The sequence below is a fragment of the Vigna unguiculata genome, chromosome 4 (genome assembly GCF_037176805.1).
Source record: "Vigna unguiculata cultivar grain cowpea cultivar isolate G323 ecotype 2 chromosome 4, ASM3717680v1, whole genome shotgun sequence".
In the NCBI taxonomy this organism is placed as follows: domain Eukaryota; kingdom Viridiplantae; phylum Streptophyta; class Magnoliopsida; order Fabales; family Fabaceae; genus Vigna; species Vigna unguiculata.
In genome coordinates this window covers 33679504-33697885 of record NC_140795.1, presented here as the reverse complement: position 1 = coordinate 33697885, position 18382 = coordinate 33679504, and positions in this window count along the sequence as shown.

Here is an 18382-nt window from a genome sequence, read left to right as displayed (position 1 = left end):
TACAAATGAAGTAACATGGGCACACTTTCAACAACATCTTCATTTATAAGCATGAATTCCAAACGCCACAACTTCTTCCCTCCAAAAGTCACAACCCATACCAATCGTCACAAGGCACACCAAAGGTCATGAGCATAAAAAATGACGGCACAAAACCCCTTTGGATTGGACTTTTGACACCCCTTCACCTGCCACAAACCTCTTCAAATTTTTAGCCTTAACATTGTTCATCACATTTAAAGGTTGGGGGACTGGTGTACCACACCTAGCCGGCCTAGCCAAACATGCCAACACTTATCATCCTTTTTCGTCATAGCTATACCAGCAAAGGCTGGGGGACTGGTGTACCACACCTAGCCGGCCTAGCCAAATAATAACCATAAAACCCGTCTGTGTAACCACCAAGGACGTAAATAATAGCAATCACCATACATATGTTGAGTGAAAAAAATTAACCGGCCTAAGCCACTAAAAGAGCAACAGCGGCCAAGGCCACTAAAATAGCAACAGCGGCCTAAGCCGCTAAAAGAGCAACTGGCCTAAGCCGCTAACAGGTAACCGGTCTAGGCTGGTAACTCTAGGAAACTAAGCAAGAACTTGACAAATTCAGAACATTAATGGTAAGACCCATAGGGCCCAGGATGATCGAACCAAGGGACCTGGACTAAGGCCCAAGCCCACTTACAGCCCAAACAAGGGCCCAGCCCATGACGTGACCAGACATAATTAATAATCTTTAAATATGCATAGACCCCACAAATTAAAGGTACGCATTCATTACTCTTCTAATTGCGAGATTTGACTTTCTAAGAGATCTTGCTGACTTGAGCATCAGAGTCTCTTCTACAGGTAACCTCCCTCGGGTCCAAGCCAATTCATACCGAGATATCCACAATCAACACGTATCAGTCGGGAGGAAGCCTACTGAGGAGATTGCGAACCGGAATAAGGTAAAACTTGTGTCTGACGTATCTTATTTGTTCTCTACAGGAACATCCATCTTTCTTCACCATAAAGAGCATTCATAACCATATCATGATAGGGATTTGATCTAACATAAAGAGCCTTCATAACCATATCATGAAGTGGAATTGTATTCGCTTCAACACGGTCTTGGATGACAGACGCACCATCTGTCCATCTTGATTTAACAACAATTGTCTTAAAAAGGTTGAGTACATACAATACATTGAAAATTTTTTTATTTCCCGCATGTGTTACAATGGAAATGGTTGTCATTCCTTTTACTAGAATATAACTCCCTTGAACTATCTGAACTTTTGAAATTTGTTAAGGCTTAAGTTCCTTAGAGAGTTCCTTGTCATGAGTCATGTGATTAATGCACCCACTATCAACTGGCCAAGATTCACTTTATACATTTCTTGAAAAACAAGTCACAATAAAAAGTTGATCTTCCTCTTTTTCGTTTGCACTTTTAACAACTTCTTGTTGTTGGATTTTTTTCCTACAAATCACAACTTCATGTCCAAGTTCATTGCATTTATTACATTTAGCATTAGACCTTCTCCAACACTTGAATGAAGGATGTCTATCTTGTTGCAATGCTTGCGAGAAGGATACCTTCCCTACTTCCAACTTTGTTTTCATTGTTTAAGGAACTTTCTCTATTTTCTTACATCTTGTTCATGTTCTTTATATCTCCCACCATATACATGTTCGGCTAGTAACGCTTCCTCACTAAATCTTTCTTCTCTTATAGGCATTCCTTGTTCTTATGCTTGCAAAGAATTCAACATTTATGCCAAGGTCTAGGAATCACAAGTGTAGGAAATATGTATTCCCTTTTCATACACATGCTTGGAGGAAGATTGTAAGGTGTTAAAAAGACCTACCAACACGAGTATTGGCTACTTGAAGTACTGAATAGGTTAAAACCATATGTGCAAAGTCCAAGCCTGACATTTTGTGGATCCAAAGCAAATGTAGGATGAGTTACATTATTTTTCCCAAGCTTCTGCATCAGCTAGATGTGACATCATTGATTGATGTTAATGTACTCCATCTACATGCCATCACATATATTTTGAAGTTTTAAGAACCATAAAGATGCGTTGAAGTCTTGGAATAATGCAGAAATATCTTAACACCGAGTAAGGCGTAATCTTTTCTTTTTTTTGTCATGGGTTTAAATCTTGGTTCTTTACATAATAAACAAACATTTTTATTTTCTTTGTAATATACCATACAATGATTAGGCCATGCATATCTTTTCATATCCTAATCCCAATTCATTCATCATTCTCTTGAATATGTACTAATTTTCTAGCAACATTTCTAACTCTGAAAGCATGCTTTTGATCACAACAATCATTCAATCATAATAACTAACATTCATGTTAAACTCTAACTTTAAGTTTAAAAGTCATGTTATTGTTGACAATATTGTATGCTTTTTATTAAAGGTTCATCATCATTATTTAATAAGTTAAAAAACTTCTCAACAGATAGTTTGGATCCTCTCCCACCTCTTATTCTTCTGGATTTGATCTAACATAAAAAGCATTCATAACCATGTCATGATATGCATTTGTATTCACTTCAACACGGTCTTTGACAACCGACACACCATATGTCCATCTTTCTTCAACATAAAGAGCATTCATAACCATATCATGATATGGATTTGATCTAATATAAAGAGCCTTCATAACCATATCATGATGTGGATTTGTATTCGCTTCAACATGGTCTTGGACAACAGACACACCATCTGTCCATCTTGATTTAACAACAATTGTCTTAAAAAGGTTGAGTACATACAATACATTGGAAATTGTTTTATTTCCCGCATGTGTTACAATGGAAATGGTTCTCATTCCTTTTACTAGAATATAACTCCCATGAACTATCTTAACTTTTGAAATTTGTTAAGGCTTAAGTTCCTTAGAAAGTTCCTTGTCATGAGTCATGTGATTAATGTATCCACTATCAACTGACCAAGATTCACTTTAGACATTTCTTAAAAAACAAGTCACAATAAAAAGTTGATCTCCCTCTTTTTTGTTTGCACTTTTAACAACTTCTTGTTGTTATTGGATTTTGTTCCTACAAATCACAACTTCATGTCCAAGTTCATTGTACTTATTACACTTATTACACTTAGCATTAGAACTTCTCCAACACTTGAATGAAGGATGTCTATCTTGTTGCAATGCTTGTGAGAAGGACACCTTCCCTACTTCCAACTTTGTTTTCATTGTTTAAGGAAGTTTCTCTATTTTCTCACATCTTGTTCATGTTTTTTTTATATCTCCCATCATATACATGTTTGGCCAGTAACGCTTCCTCACTAAATCTTTCTTCTCTTATAGGCCTTCCTTGTTCTTATGCTTGTAAAGAATTCAACAATTATGCCAAGGTGATCTTGGATAGGTCCTTAGTGCTTTCTAACGTGGTTATAATTGCCTCAAATCTTCCAAGTATAGTAACTAATTTTTTTCCAACAATGTGAAAATCATTAAATTGAGTACCAAGTACACTTACTCTATTTTCTATGCTTAAAAGTCTTTTAGAGTATTTCTAATGTCTTTTTATTCTTTCTTATTATGATTTTGATGCTAATTCTATAATATGTTCTAGAGAGAGAAACACTTAGATTAGTTTAGTTCTTAATAAATATCTTGCAAAAGCTATGGAAGGAAGAAAGCTACTCCATGTTCATCTTGTATACATCATCATGAGGGCCAACCCGGCCCGTTTTGGCCCAGCCCGCTTGTGGTCCGCCAAAAACGGGTCGGGTTGGGCTGGCCTGGCACCAATAAAAAGGTTGGATATTGTAACCCATCCTGTCTTAGGGCGGGCTGACCTATCTTTTTTTTATTTTTTTTAATTTTGTTTTTAATTTTTTTAACTTTTTATAAATTTTTGTTTATAAATCTATTTTATATATATATATATTTATTTATATAATATAAAAAAATATTATTTTTTAATTATTTTTAATTTTAAACATAAAAAAATTTAAAAAAAAATGGGTTGGCGGGCTGGCCCATTTTGGCCCGCTAAACTAGCGGGCTAGGCAGGCCGAGTTATAGTGGGTTGGCGGGCTAAAAATTTTAACTCGACCCATTTTGACATCCCTAGTTGGGATTGAATCTAACTTCTAAACTCTCTTTGTATTGCACCAGATGATATATGCATTGTGTTCTGGTTTTTACGTGTTGGTTACTTGATTTGTATTTCACTTTGTGGTAATTTGGCCAATCATCATACCTCATCGACACTAGATGTAGAGACATATGGTCTAGTGTTTAGATCCAATCAAGTCTCCTAATCCTTGGCATATATCAGACATGGATATGCGGGTTTAGTTGGTTTAAATAGTCTTGTTCTTAAAGCAAGGGTTCCACCACTTGGATTGGGAAATCCTGCATCTGACACCCCTAGGTTCTTTCTCCAAGGATGTGGTTAGATCTACAAGTGAAGCATACTTCTAGGAACACTAGAAATAAATAACCAATATATAGATAATTAAAGGCAGTACAATGAAGTTAAGAGGCCAGGTAAAGTCCCAACGTCTTAATTAACATCATCTCTCTCAAATATATTTTAATCTATCTTTAACAAAACCAAAAATCAAAAATAATGTTATTTTTCTCTTTCCAAACTCAGGTTAAATTATAGACCGCTAATCTAGTTACCAAATCCTTGTGGATATGACCTTGTTGCACTACAACTGACCCAATACACTTGCTGGAAAAGTTACACCCTTAATTGGGTGCAAAAAATTAACATGTTCATCAGCTTCTCCTCTTCGAAGTTTTTTAGGCTTCCTAGGTTGTGTTTTCTAAATGGGTAGGAGTAGTTCTGGTTGATTACTTTTAGGCCAAAGTTGTTGTCCATTGATTGGGGTAATTTGAGACCCACAACAAGCTTGATAAGCATATCTTCTATAATATGCATGAACATAATCCTCAGGGTTTTCTATCTTATAGTTAATTGTTGCCACAACATGTCTACAAGGTATGCCCACCAAATTCCAAAAATAACAACTGCAATTATGCTTACTTAGATCAACCACAAACTTTTCCATTGTGAAACCCCCCAAGTGACTTTAAACTCACCATCCCCTACCTACAAAGGAAGTCAATTCCCATTTTTTCCCATTTCCTTATCAAGCCTTTTTCGTAGTTTAGGCATAATAGTTCCAAAAAATGCATTTAATTTTTCTCTTAGTGTTGTAAACCTACTCATGATGTATGACCTAACCCATTCCATCATAGTAATGATTGGTTTATTTCTAGCCAGTAAAATAGTACTATTAAATGACTTAGAAAGATTATTCCTTAACACATCAAATCTTGGATAAGTGCTAAATGTGTGTTTACACCATGACTTTCTAGGAATGGCAACTAGCCAATTAAAAGAATCCGGATTAACATTCTTCAACTCACCCATTTTATTTTCCATCCCGTGTAGAAATTTGCCTTTGCAGGCCTCATCATAATATCTCTTATGACTACACCACCACCAAATTTCTTTTTGAAATTGCTATGTAGGTGCCTCAAACAGAACTGATGTTCCACGCCATTCAAATTCTCATGAAAGACTATCATAAGTCCTTGCAAACAAATGTATTACTGTGTAAAAATATGATACGAATTAATTTGTATTTTGTTAAAAATTAATTTATTGAATTAAAATGACCTTTTTGTTGACCTGAAATGAAGACCCACAATGACTTTTAATGTTCCCATTATCTGATGGAGCTCAAAGCACGATTTTGGAGAGGAGAAGCTTCATAAGGCAGCGGAAATGTGTGGACCAAGGTTGGATGCCCTTGAGCAATGCTTTGGATTGGGGAAGTGAAGCTCTAGGAAGGAGACCTATCCTAGGGAAGGAGGCTAGAGGAGCTAAAGGAGAAACTTAGTCTAACTTTGACTCTTAGGGCAATTGTGTGGAGTGATCTCAACATCATTCAATTACCAAGCAAAGAGTAGCCAAATACAAGTGGTGGAGGCTCTCATTTATAGTAGAAAGGCCGACCAAAATGCAATGCAAATTAACATTGAAATGAAATGCAAACTTGGCTTACACTACAAGAAGCCTCTTGGATCCATTGATGCAACAGATGCAAGGATCATGTGCCAACTTCTTTTTCACGTTTGATGCTCGGTGCCATGTTCAACATGTGCCTTGAGTACAACTCACGACCAAGCTTTACAATTGGGCTTGAATTAGCCCAATTTGAAAGCTAATCAACAATGTACATTTGCGAATTATTTTATAAAGCATGGCCTAACATGTGGCCCAAAAATAAAGACTATACTAATGTTTTTACATGAAACCCATCATATTTTGATGTCCTCTTTAGCCCATGAGAAAAGCATTTGAAGCCCTTGAGGATTATTACCATCTTGATGTAAGCCCTCTTGAATATTTCTCATCATACTTCTAGTTATTGGGCCTTTTAGTGGGCTTGGACCTTAAGGTGAAAGTGGGCCATGTAATTGGCTTTTTGTGGATTCATCATCTCCTCCCCCTTAGAAAGGATTTGTTCTCAAATCAAGATTTTCATCATCATCCACGGTTCCTACAAAAGGAATTAAGTCAGATATATTGAAAGTGGAGTGAACACCATACTCAAAAGGAAGATCTAATTAATAGGCATTGTCATTAATCTTCTTGAGTATTTGAAAAGGACCATCACCATAGGGATTAAGTTTGGATTTTCACAAATGTGGAAACCTTTCTTTTCTTAAAAGCAACCAAACTAAGTCACCCCTCATTGAAACTCTAAGCTCTCTTGCCTTTGTTGTTATACTTGGCAACTTTTTCGATTTGAGTTTGGATTTAGTTTCTCACGTTTTCATGTAAATCTTTTATGAACTTAGATTTAGATACCTCTTCTTTATGGACAAAATCAAAAGAAGTAGGAAGTGGTATCAAATCTAACGGTGTGATAGGATTGAAACTATAAATAATCTCAAAAGGAGAGAGTTTGGTGGTGCTATGGACCACACGATTGTATGTAAATTCAATCTAAGGAAGATACTCATCCTAAGATTTATAATTGCCTTTTAGGTTGACCCTCAACAAAGTGGATAGAGATCTATTAACTACTTTAGTTTGCCCATTAGTTTGTGGGTGACAAGTAGTAGAAAAAGATAGCTTAGTTCCTAGCTGATACCATAAGGTTCTCCAAAACTGGCTAAGGAATTTAGTATCTCTATCAAACATAATTGTTTTAGGAAGCCCATGAAGACGAACCACCACTTTGAAAAACAAATTTGCAATATTGTTAGCATCATCTACTTTGCAGCATTGAATAAAATGTGCCTTCTTTGAAAAGAGATCCACCACCACGAAAATAGAATCAACACCCCTAGAAGTTCTTGGAATTCCTAGGACAAAGTCCATGCTTATGTCCTTCCAAGGGGTGGAAGCAATAAGCAAAGGAGTATAAAGGCTAGAAGACATTGCAGTAGATTTGCCATGTAAACATGTAAGACAACTAGAGCAATGTCTTTGAATCTTTTTCCTCATATGGGGCCAAAATAATTTTTCTTTAAGCATGACTAAAGTTTTAGCAACCCTAAAGTGTCTTATAAGTTCTCATTCATGCATTTCTTGGATAAGAAGTTTTCTATGTGAACCATAAGGAATACAAATTCTTCCTTCTTTAAACAAATACCCATTGTTCACATAGAATCCTCTTTGGGACTTTGTTGACAATCCTTGTAAATGGATGAAAAATAAGGATCTTGAAGATAAAACTCACAAATATTGTCAAAGCCAAGAATTTGAGAACCTAAGGTGGCTAGAAGAGTATATCTTCTTGAAAGTGCATTAGCCACAACATTGGTTTTCCCTTTCTTATATTTGATAATATATGAAAATTGCTCTAAAAATTTCATCCATTTAGCATGCATTTTGTTGATTTTGTGTTGGCCCTTAAAAAACTTGAGTGATTCATGATTACTATGAATGAAACAAGGTAATGTTCCCAAGTATGAAAAGCCCTTACAAGTGCATAAAGCTTCTTGTCATAGGTGGGATATTTACGCAAAGGCCCATTTAATTTTTCATTGAAATATGCAATGGGATAGCCATCTTATAATAATATAGCATCTATGTCAACTCTCGAAGCATCACATTCAAGCTCAAAGGTTTTCTCAAAATTTGGAAGAGTAAGAATGTGAGCTTGAGTGAGCTTAGCCTTAATCTTACCAAAAACATGTTGTTTCCTTTCACCTCAAACGAAAGGAACATCTTTCTTTACAAGCTTATTCAAAGGTGAAGCAAGAATTGAAAAGTTGGGTACAAACCTTCTATAGAAGCTTGCTAGACTATCAAAACTACGGATGTCCCCAACATTTTTAGGAATAGGTCATTCTTAGATGGCCTTGATTTTCTCAGGGTCAACATGGACCCCATTTTTGTTGACTACAAAACTTAGGAAGACTACACTATCTACACAAAAAGTGCATTTTTCTATATTTGCAAAAAAGTTGATTTACCTTGTTAATTGAAAGAACATTCCTAAGGTGACCTACATGACCACTAAGACTCTTACTAAACACTAAGATATCATCAAAATACACTACAACAAACTTACCAATACAATCCCTCAAGACATAATTCATTAAGCACATAAAAGTACTTGGAGCATTGGTTAGGCCAAAGGGCATGACTAACCATTCATAAAGGCCAAATTTGGTCTTAAAAGTAGTTTTCCATTCATCACCCTTTTGGGTACGAATTTAATGGTAGCCACTTTTAAGATCAATCTTAGAGAAAATATTTGTTCCATGTAACTCATCCAACATACCATCAAGTCTTGGGATGTGATGTCTATATTTTATGGTGATGTTGTTGATGGTTCTACAATCACAACACATGCACCACTTGCCATCTTTCTTGGGCACTAACAACACCAAAACAACAAAAGGACTCAAACTCTTTTGCACACAAGTCTTATCCAAAAGATCATTCACTTTACTCTCTATCTCCTTAGTTTCAATTGGATTTGTCCTATAGGTAGGTCTATTGGGAAGACTAGCCCCAGGTACAAAATCAATTTGATGCTCAATTCCTCTAACAAGAGGAAGTCCATGAGGACCATCCTTAGGAAAAACATCTTGAAATTCTTAAAGAAGAACAACTATGGAAGGAGTGAGATTCTTAAGTGAAGAACATGAAATACAAGTGAGTGAAGAGTGACACAAGAGGAGATAGGAAGGTTTTTCTTCATGAAGCAAATTGAGTAAATATTTTTGAGTTAAGAGTGTTTCATGAGAAATGACCTTAGGATTTGAACTTGGAGAATTCCATACCTTACTCTTGGGACTTAAGGTAGAGTTCATGGAACTCTCTTCCTCTCTCCTAGCTTGCATTTGAGCTTGATCACTAGCAACTTGAGTAGGAGTGAGGGGGTGAAGAACAAACTTTTTAGCCTTTTGTAGAAGGGTGATCTCATTGGTATGGCCATTGTGGGTGGTGTTGTGATCAAATTGCCACGGCCTTCGTAAGAGAATATGACAAGCTTCCATTGGAATAACATCACATAAAACTTCATCTTTGTATTTTCTAATGGAGAACTTAATGTTCACTTGATGTTTAACTTTGATATCCCCATCTTCATTAACCCAATGAAGTTTATAAGGTTTGGGATGAGGTATCAAGGCGAAGTTCAACTTCTCAACCAACTTTGTGCTACAACAATTGCAACATAAGACACTATCAATTATAAGAGAACATATGTTTTTCAAAACATCACATCTAGTGTGGAAAATTTTTTCTCTTTGATCATTGAGAGGAGCACTAGGTTGATTACTAAGAAGCATCTTTATCATGAGAAGACAACCTTCATTAGGATAAGCATCTTATTTAGAAGACGCTTGTGAATGGCTACCCTTAGAGCCACTTGAAAAAGAAAACTCATCTTGGCTACTATAGAGGTCATTACCCTTTAACACAATAATTCTTTTTGTAGGGCATTGGGCAGCCACATGACCTCGGCCTAAGCACTTAAAACACTTAATTTCACTACCTCTCTTGGTAGAGGTTTCACCTTTGTCACTTACCTTTGTTGCATTCTTAGGAGTAGACTCCTTCGCTTTTGAAAAATCCTTTTTGAAATCCTTTTGTGGCTCACTTTTAGGATATGAGGGAGAAGAATCCTTGCGAGAAGGTCTTCTTAAAAGTTGTTGCTCAACCCTAATGCACATTTGCACAAGATCATTCAAATTATTGTAGGGGAGCAATTCAACTCTATCTCTTATTACATAATTGAGACCATTAAAGAATCTAGCAATGGTAAGATCCTCATTTTCTTCAATCCCATCTCTCAAAATGTATAACTCCATTTTTTGTTTATATTCCTCTACTGTCATAGACCTTTGTTGGAGTCTTTTGAGTTTATCCATGAGCTTTTTTTTGTAATAGGATGGGACATGGCAAGCATGAAGGGCTTCTTTAAGATCAGACCAATAGTCAATTTCATGAAGCCCTTTTTCTCCTTCTTTGGAGGACTAAGGAAGTCCACCAATTTAAAGCATGCCCTTGAAAGCTAAGGAGACACGTCGTTCTTCCTCTACAACATGACTCTCAAAAAGTTGTTCAACTTTTGCAACCCAATCAAGATATGCTTATACATTATCCCTACCATGAAAGTGAGGAAATTATATGCTAACTTCTTTAGGATGTGGAGGAATGTGCCTTTGCCTTCTCACAAAAGGCGATTGTCTATTAAAGTTGCGCTTCTCATCTTTTTCCTCTTCCTCATTTTCAAAGTCATTATGCCTAGAAAAGGCACGTGAAGGCCTAGGAGAGGCACGGTGGGGACGTATGGGTCTAAGTTGATTAGCAATGACTTGGAGATTAGCTTGCATGTGAGCCATTTGAGCTTTTATGTCCTTAACCTCTTGAGAGAGATGAGTAAGGACTTGAGGATTGACTTCAACCTCCTCTTCCATTGTGGGAGAGAAGTCATGGTTATCATGTTCATCTCTTTGAACTTGGGCACTTGAACAAGTGACCCTTCTTGTACTCATAATGATTGAAAAAACTTAAGAACTTCGACAAAAGGGTGAAGGAAGAGAACTTGCACAAGTGTACCTCCAGGTAAGCGAGGTAAGTCTCACGAACTTCTTAAGTACCAAGGCTAATCATTGCCAAGGTTACACTTGCAAAAGATCTCAAAAGTTCACACAAATGTTCAAGTAATAAGTAGATAGAATCACATGAGACAAAGCACACAAACAAGCAAACAAAACACAAAACAATTGGTGAGAAACTTTGGTTTTGGGAATCAAACCACTAACATGCAAGAATAAGAGAAAACAAGTAAACTAGTTATGTGGCCTATTTGTAAGGTCAGAAAGCACTTAGAACTTTAAACACACTCACCACTAAAAATAATGCACTATTGGTGATTGCAAGGTTCTACTTAAGAGATGGGATTAAACACCTTTGGCTCCCCAAGACACCTAAGTAGGCAATGATTACAATGAGCAAAAGAGAACAAATTTTGGAACACAACTAGGTGCCAAAGTGAAGGATTCTGAGAGCACAATGGTTGAAAATGATTGGCCAAAATCAAGTTTAGAAACTCACAACTTTGAAGCCATTTTACCAAAACTTTAGCAAACGGAATACTTCATTTTGCACCACTTAAGTGACCAAGAACGATAAGAGCTCAAGAACAAAATACAAAGTGAAGCAAAGGAAATGAAAGGGCTAAATTATGTTGCCAAAAGTCCAAAATCCCGATAGCAAAGTGCTTGTTGGAGCCTCTTTGTTGGTGGCCAATGATGGACCACAAATGGAGTCACTTTGGAAACACCTCTCACAAAGAAAGTAAAGTCCAAAAGAGCACAAATCAGCCATGCAAATCTGCAAAAACAAATAAAAGAAAACACAACTTTTCCAAGCAAAAGAGTTAGCACTCACACTCACAATGAAAAATGGTTCAAGACTCGCTTAAGGTGGAAAGAAGATAAGGAAGCACTTAAGAAATCAAATAAACTAAAAGTCTACTTTAAACTTCACCTCCTAAGATGCTACCACTAGCATATAAATCATTCATAGAGCCTAATCCCCCACAATATCACAGTGACTCGAGAAGACAACAATCTTGAATGAAGCAAAGAAGTAAAGCAAGAAAAGCTAATTAAGGATTCTAAACCAAAGTGGAATTGATATTAAACAAGACTTGAAAGAATGCCAAAAATACAAGCAAATAATTAAAGGCTGAAAAAAAAGGTAGCACCATAAAAAATGAACCTAAGAAGGGCACTAGAATGGAAGAGAAATACAAGAAGTACTCAAGCAAAGGCCATGGTACTCATTCCAAGTTTATGCCAAAATGAATGAATTACATCCACTTCTAAGCAAGGAAAACTTATAGCAATGTAGAGTACACAATCAAGACATTAATCATAACAACAAAGAGCTCTACAAATACTACAAAGCAAGCACAAAACATCACTGAAACGTGAAATTCTAAAACTAGCAGACTAGAAAAACGTGAAATTGTGCCTTAACTTCAAAGATTTATCATATTTTTTGTACTTAACATTTTTGAGTGATTCTTTTTTTTTTCTCTTTTTTGTCCATGTGTTGTGTAAAAGAGACAAAAATCATATTAAAATTTGGTCCAACCAGTTGTTTAGGATAAATTACAAATAGTAGGTGTGCGTGCAATGACTTTTGGAAAACTGAAAACTAGAGCAATGTGCTCACTAAAAATATAAGATGTTCTATGGAATTCAAGTGGAATGAACTTGATTATGGTCCAGAATCAAGCATAAAGCATAGAAGAACATCTATAACACTCAAAAGCACAATTCCAATCGGTGAAATGGAATGAAAATAGTGAGACTGTGCCTTACACATCCACAAGCATTACTTTGATGATCATTGCTTTATTGTGTGATGTAGGACTTGGTTCTCATCAAGCAATGGAAGAAAAACAACAATTAAACAGTACAAAACATAAAAAGAAGTAGTAAACATGACTATAACAAAATTGAAATGATAAAGTGCAAAATACAAGAGATTCATTGAATAAAAATGAAAGAAAACACTAAGAATCAACAAGAAAGGTGTTGGACTAGAACACTTGTGAACCAATAATCATGGAGATCTACAATTTGAATCCAAGGAATTCATGTAGACTCAAAGATGATCGGGTGAAATGAAAGAAAACTTGAAGAAGAACATAAAAATGGAAGGAAACAACACGAAAACAAAAAAAAAACACTAGAAAGGATGGAGAACCTTACAAAAACCTGAGACAATGGATGAAAAAGGCTTGAGTGGCTTTAGATTCCACTTGATGGAGCTCCAAGAGGCAACGAAAATGAGTGGAGCAAGGTTGGAAGCCCTTGAGAAATGCTATGGATTGTGGAAGTGAAGCTCTAGGAAGGAGACCTATCCGAGGGAAGGAGGCTAGAGGATAAGCTTAGTCTAGCTTTGACCCTTAAGGCAATGTGTGGAATGATCTCAACATCATTTAATTACCAAGCAAAGAGTAGCCAAATACAAGTGGTGGAGGCTCTCATTTATAGTAGAGAGGCCAGCCAAGATGTAATGCAAATTAACACTGAAATGAAATGCAAACTTGGCTTAGGCTATAAGAAACCTCTTGGATCTGTTGATGCAATGGATGCAAGGATCATGAGCTAAGTGTCCTTTCACACGTCTCATGCTTAGCGCCACATGCAACATGTGCCTTAAGAATAACTCTCGGCCAAGCTTTGCAATTGGGCTTGAATTAGCCCAATTTGAAAGCTAATCAACAATGTACTTGACCAATTATTTTATAAAGCATGGCCTAACATGTGGCCCCAAAATAAAGATTATACTAAAGCTTTTATATGAAACCCATCATATTTTGATGTCCTCTTTAGCCCATGAGAAAAGCATTTGAAGCCCTTGAGGATTATTGCCATCTTGATGTAAGCCCTTTTGAATATTTCTCATCATCCTTCTAGTTATTGGGCCTTTTAGTGGGCTTGGCCTTGAGGGAATGTGGATCATGTAATGGGCTTGGAGTAGATTCATCAATATCACTTCCAACAACCGCGTGAGAAACCACCTCCACGTCTATTTGCATTCGTTTTCAACAATAGCAAAGGCTAATGGGAAGTATTGGTCATTAGAGTCTCTACCCACTGCAACCAATAATTTACCACCATAGGTTGTCTTCAAGTGGAAACCATAAACACCAATGAAGGGCCTGCAACCACCCAAAAACCTCTCCTTACAACACTCTAAGCACATGTAAAAATAGCCAAACCTTGGTGGCAAAGTGGGTTGGGGTTGATTGATCTTAACCTTGAATGTTCCAGCCTTAATTTTAAGAAATTCAACAATGTAATCATATAAACGAGCATATTGGTATTGTCCATCCTCGACCAAATAGTCCATTGCAATTTGTTTTGCTTTGTCAGCCCTCCAGGGTGTTATGCCTACATTGTATGTCTTCTTCACTTCACCAATAATTTGGTTCACTGTCATTAAACCCCACATTCAAAAATATGTCTATTAACACCTAAGCAATCCAGTCTTTATTTATTTTTCTTCCCAAATACCTTTCCACAGTTATGACACCCAACAAATGTCTTAACCCTAAACATTTGTCTACCTCCAACCTTGCTCCCTATAATTAAAAAATCGCATATTTTTTTACAAATAGCTCTCACTCTCTTTTGATCATTTTTCACAAATTTAACTTCTTTACCATTTAGAACATTATGCTTCATTGGTGCACGTTTAAAATCCTTCAAAGAACAAAACTCCATTCCCAATTTAAATTTGAAGTCATTGTTCATATCTTTAGGTCTATACTTTGAAAATTTTGGCCCCACATTCAAAACACCCTCATCACACTATCCACATCAGAATCCAACTCATCAATATTGTATTCTTCATTTATGGCATGCACTTTAATTTCTTCATTAGTCACAAATGACCCTTCACCAACATTTTTGGTACTCCTCACTCTTTTTGAATTTCGTTTCAATGATTTCCACCTACCCAAATAGGGCCAATATTTTTATGAGGTGGATCATTGTCCATCCTAAATCCATCCTCATCATCTGTAACCCTTTCTTCTTCACTATCATCTAGCTTATTTGTAGCTGAACCTTTTTCCTCTTTATCCTCAATCTATTCTTCCACCACTTCCTCTTGACCCACCACATCCTCTTGACCCACCACATCCTCTTCGCCAACCACATCCTTTTGACCCACCACTTCTTCCTAACCCACCACTTCCTCTTGACCTACCACTTCCTCCTGACCCACCATTTCCTCTTGACCCACCACTTCCTCCACTTCGTCCTGACCTATTGTTGCAACCGAAATCGCGAGGGGATGACCAACAAAAAATAAAATTTGAAAAAAAATAGAGTTTGGAGTTGCCGTCATAATTTATTTTGGAAAATTACAGAAAAACCAAAAAAAAATAAGATAAGGTATGAAAAAACAAAATGTGGGTCCGGGAGTTGGTTACGCGTAGGGAAGGTGTTAGCACCCTACAATGTTCGTCCTAAGACGGTAAATTTAACTAAATGTGCAAAAATTATGTGATTTTTCAAAATGTTTATTTTCCCTAAAAAATAATAGGTTAAAATACCTTTTTGATCCCAATTTTCGTCAAGTTTTTTCAAATAAGTTCTAATTTTGGTTTTGTGTTCAAATAGGTCCCAGTTTTCGTTAATTTTGTTCAATTGGGTCTTTTTTTGCTAACACCGTTTAAATCATTAACGGCCATGAACAGTGACTGCCACGTGTCACTTCGTGGTTTTTTTGAATTTTTTATTTTTATTTTTATTTTTTTTTAATTTTTTTTAACTTTTTTTTTAAATTTTGTTAATTTTTTTTAAATGTACACGTGTCAACCTAGAAGTGTGCCACGTGTCACTTCGTGGTTTTTTTGAATTTTTTAAAAAAATTTTTAATTTTTTTTAAAATTTTTTTTAAATGTCCACGTGTCAACCTAGTAGCGTGCCATGTGTCAAAGTCAATATTCTAAATTCAATTTGGTCCCTATATTTGTTATTTTTGTTCAATTAGGTCCCAATTTTTGTTAACATTAACCAATTTGGTCCCTCTCCAAATTAAAACCAAATTTAATTTTTATATTAAAATTCATATTTTTTATTAAATATCTTTATATAATATATTAAAATTCACATCATTATAACTTTGATATAAAAATTAAATTTGGTCACATCTTCTATAGGGACCAAATTGGTTAATCTTAACAAAAATTAGGACCTAATTGAACAAAAAAAACAAATATAGGGACCAAATTGAATATAGAAAATTGACTTTGACACGTGGCACACTACTAGATTGACATGTGGACATTTAAAAAATAATTCAAAAAAATTCAAAAAAAATTCAAAAAAAATTCAAAAAAATAAAATAAAAAATTCAAAAAAACCACAAAGTGACACGTGGCACACTCCTGGGTTGACACGTGTACATTTAAAAAAAATTTTAAAAAATTTTAAAAAAAATTTAAAAAAATAAAAATAAAAAAAAATTCAAAAAAACCACGAAATGACACGTGGCAGTCACTGTTCATGGCCGTTAATGATTTAAACGGTGTTAGCAAAAAAGGACCCAATTGAACATAATTGACGAAAATTAGGACCTATTTGAACACAACACCAAAATTAGGACTTATTTGAAAAAACTTGACGAAAATTGGGACCAAAAAGGTATTTTAACCAAAATAATAATAAAAGAATGTACAAAAGAAACAAAAATATTTTTTTAATTTTTTGGGTCAGACAAGGATTAATCATCATTTCTACATATCTCCATTTACAATGGAGAATCAGGGGCTATGTAGTTCTTTATTAAAAACCTATTTGAGAAAAGATTTGATTTTTATTTGGTGAACTTAACAAGGATTGACTTCGCTCCTACGTATTTTCGTTCATAATGGAAAATCAAGGATCACATAGTTCTTAATGAAAAAAATTGATTTTTTTTTTTGTAATTTTCAAAACTTTTTTATGTTTGTTTTTTGAATTTTAAATTATTTGAAAATAAGTGTCATGCGAATGGCTAGTCAAACACAAGAAGTAAATAAAGAAAATTATTTTTTATTTTTGGTTCTTTATATGTATATTTTTTATATTTTTTAGAAAAAAAATGGAAATGAGTGTCACGTGACGCAAGCGACCGGACAAACACTAAAAGAAATAAGGAAAAATATTTTTTTATGATTTTTAGAGTAAAATATTTATAAATAGTATAAAATAATGTCCCAGCATAAAATGTCAAAGTTATGTGTAGAAAACAACACGTACAATATTATAACAAAATATAATAAAAATTGATAATTCACAAATCAAAAGAAAAGAAAAAAATAGGAATGGCATATCTTCTAAACTTTTCAATGCCTCTTTTTCTTTGTCAATCTCACTCTCTTTTTCTTTACATTACAATTACCTTTTCTCTTCTTTTTTTTTCTTTTTTTTCTACCTTCTTCAATATGTTTTATTTTTCAAAAGTAGGATAAAAAAAAGGTTTGTATGTGTGAGTGATGATGGGAAAGAATAAGAGAAGGGTAGAAAATATTTTTTTCCGATCCATTTTCATATGACAAACTATGTATTTATGTCCACACATTACAATATCAATGTAATCCTAGCCTTAATCGTAACGAATAATATTAAGAGAATTGTCATATTTGGGAATCAAATCACAAAATATCAGAGCACAATGCCAATCATGGTCAGCAATATTGATTCTATTTATCAGAATAGATATTGCTTCTAATTATTAAAATCATATCATTATTTTCTCTATTAGGAAAAAAGGGTACAAAAACAAAGAGTGGGGACAAAAATATGTTGGGTTGTTAGACTCATGAGGAAGGGTGTGATAATTAAAAACAAATTAGGTTCTTTCTTCTTTTTTTTCCTTTTTTTTCTTTTTTCCATCTCTCTTTTTTGCTAAAATTAAAATTTGAAAATCTTTAAAGAAAATTTTATTTCACCTTTTTTTAGTTACCATTAACTAAAAATTTTTTTTTTTTATTTTTTATTTGTTTTCAAAAATAAATTTATTCACCTAGACGAAATTAGGTGTTGACACTCATCACTTCGTGACCCACCACTTCCTCCACTCCACCACCAGTAATAAAGTGAACTACTTCAGACTCATAAGAAACATGTTGAACATATATATATATATATATATATATATATATATATATATATATATATATATATATATATATATATATATATATATATCAACCTCTTTTAGTTTCCTCTGCGAAGTTAGCTAACTTTATAGCTTCCTTATCATTACTCAACAGTCTTAGATTGTTTAATAGACTTTATTTTAAATCCCTCCACCAAAGTTTCACATCACCATATTTGAACTCTTT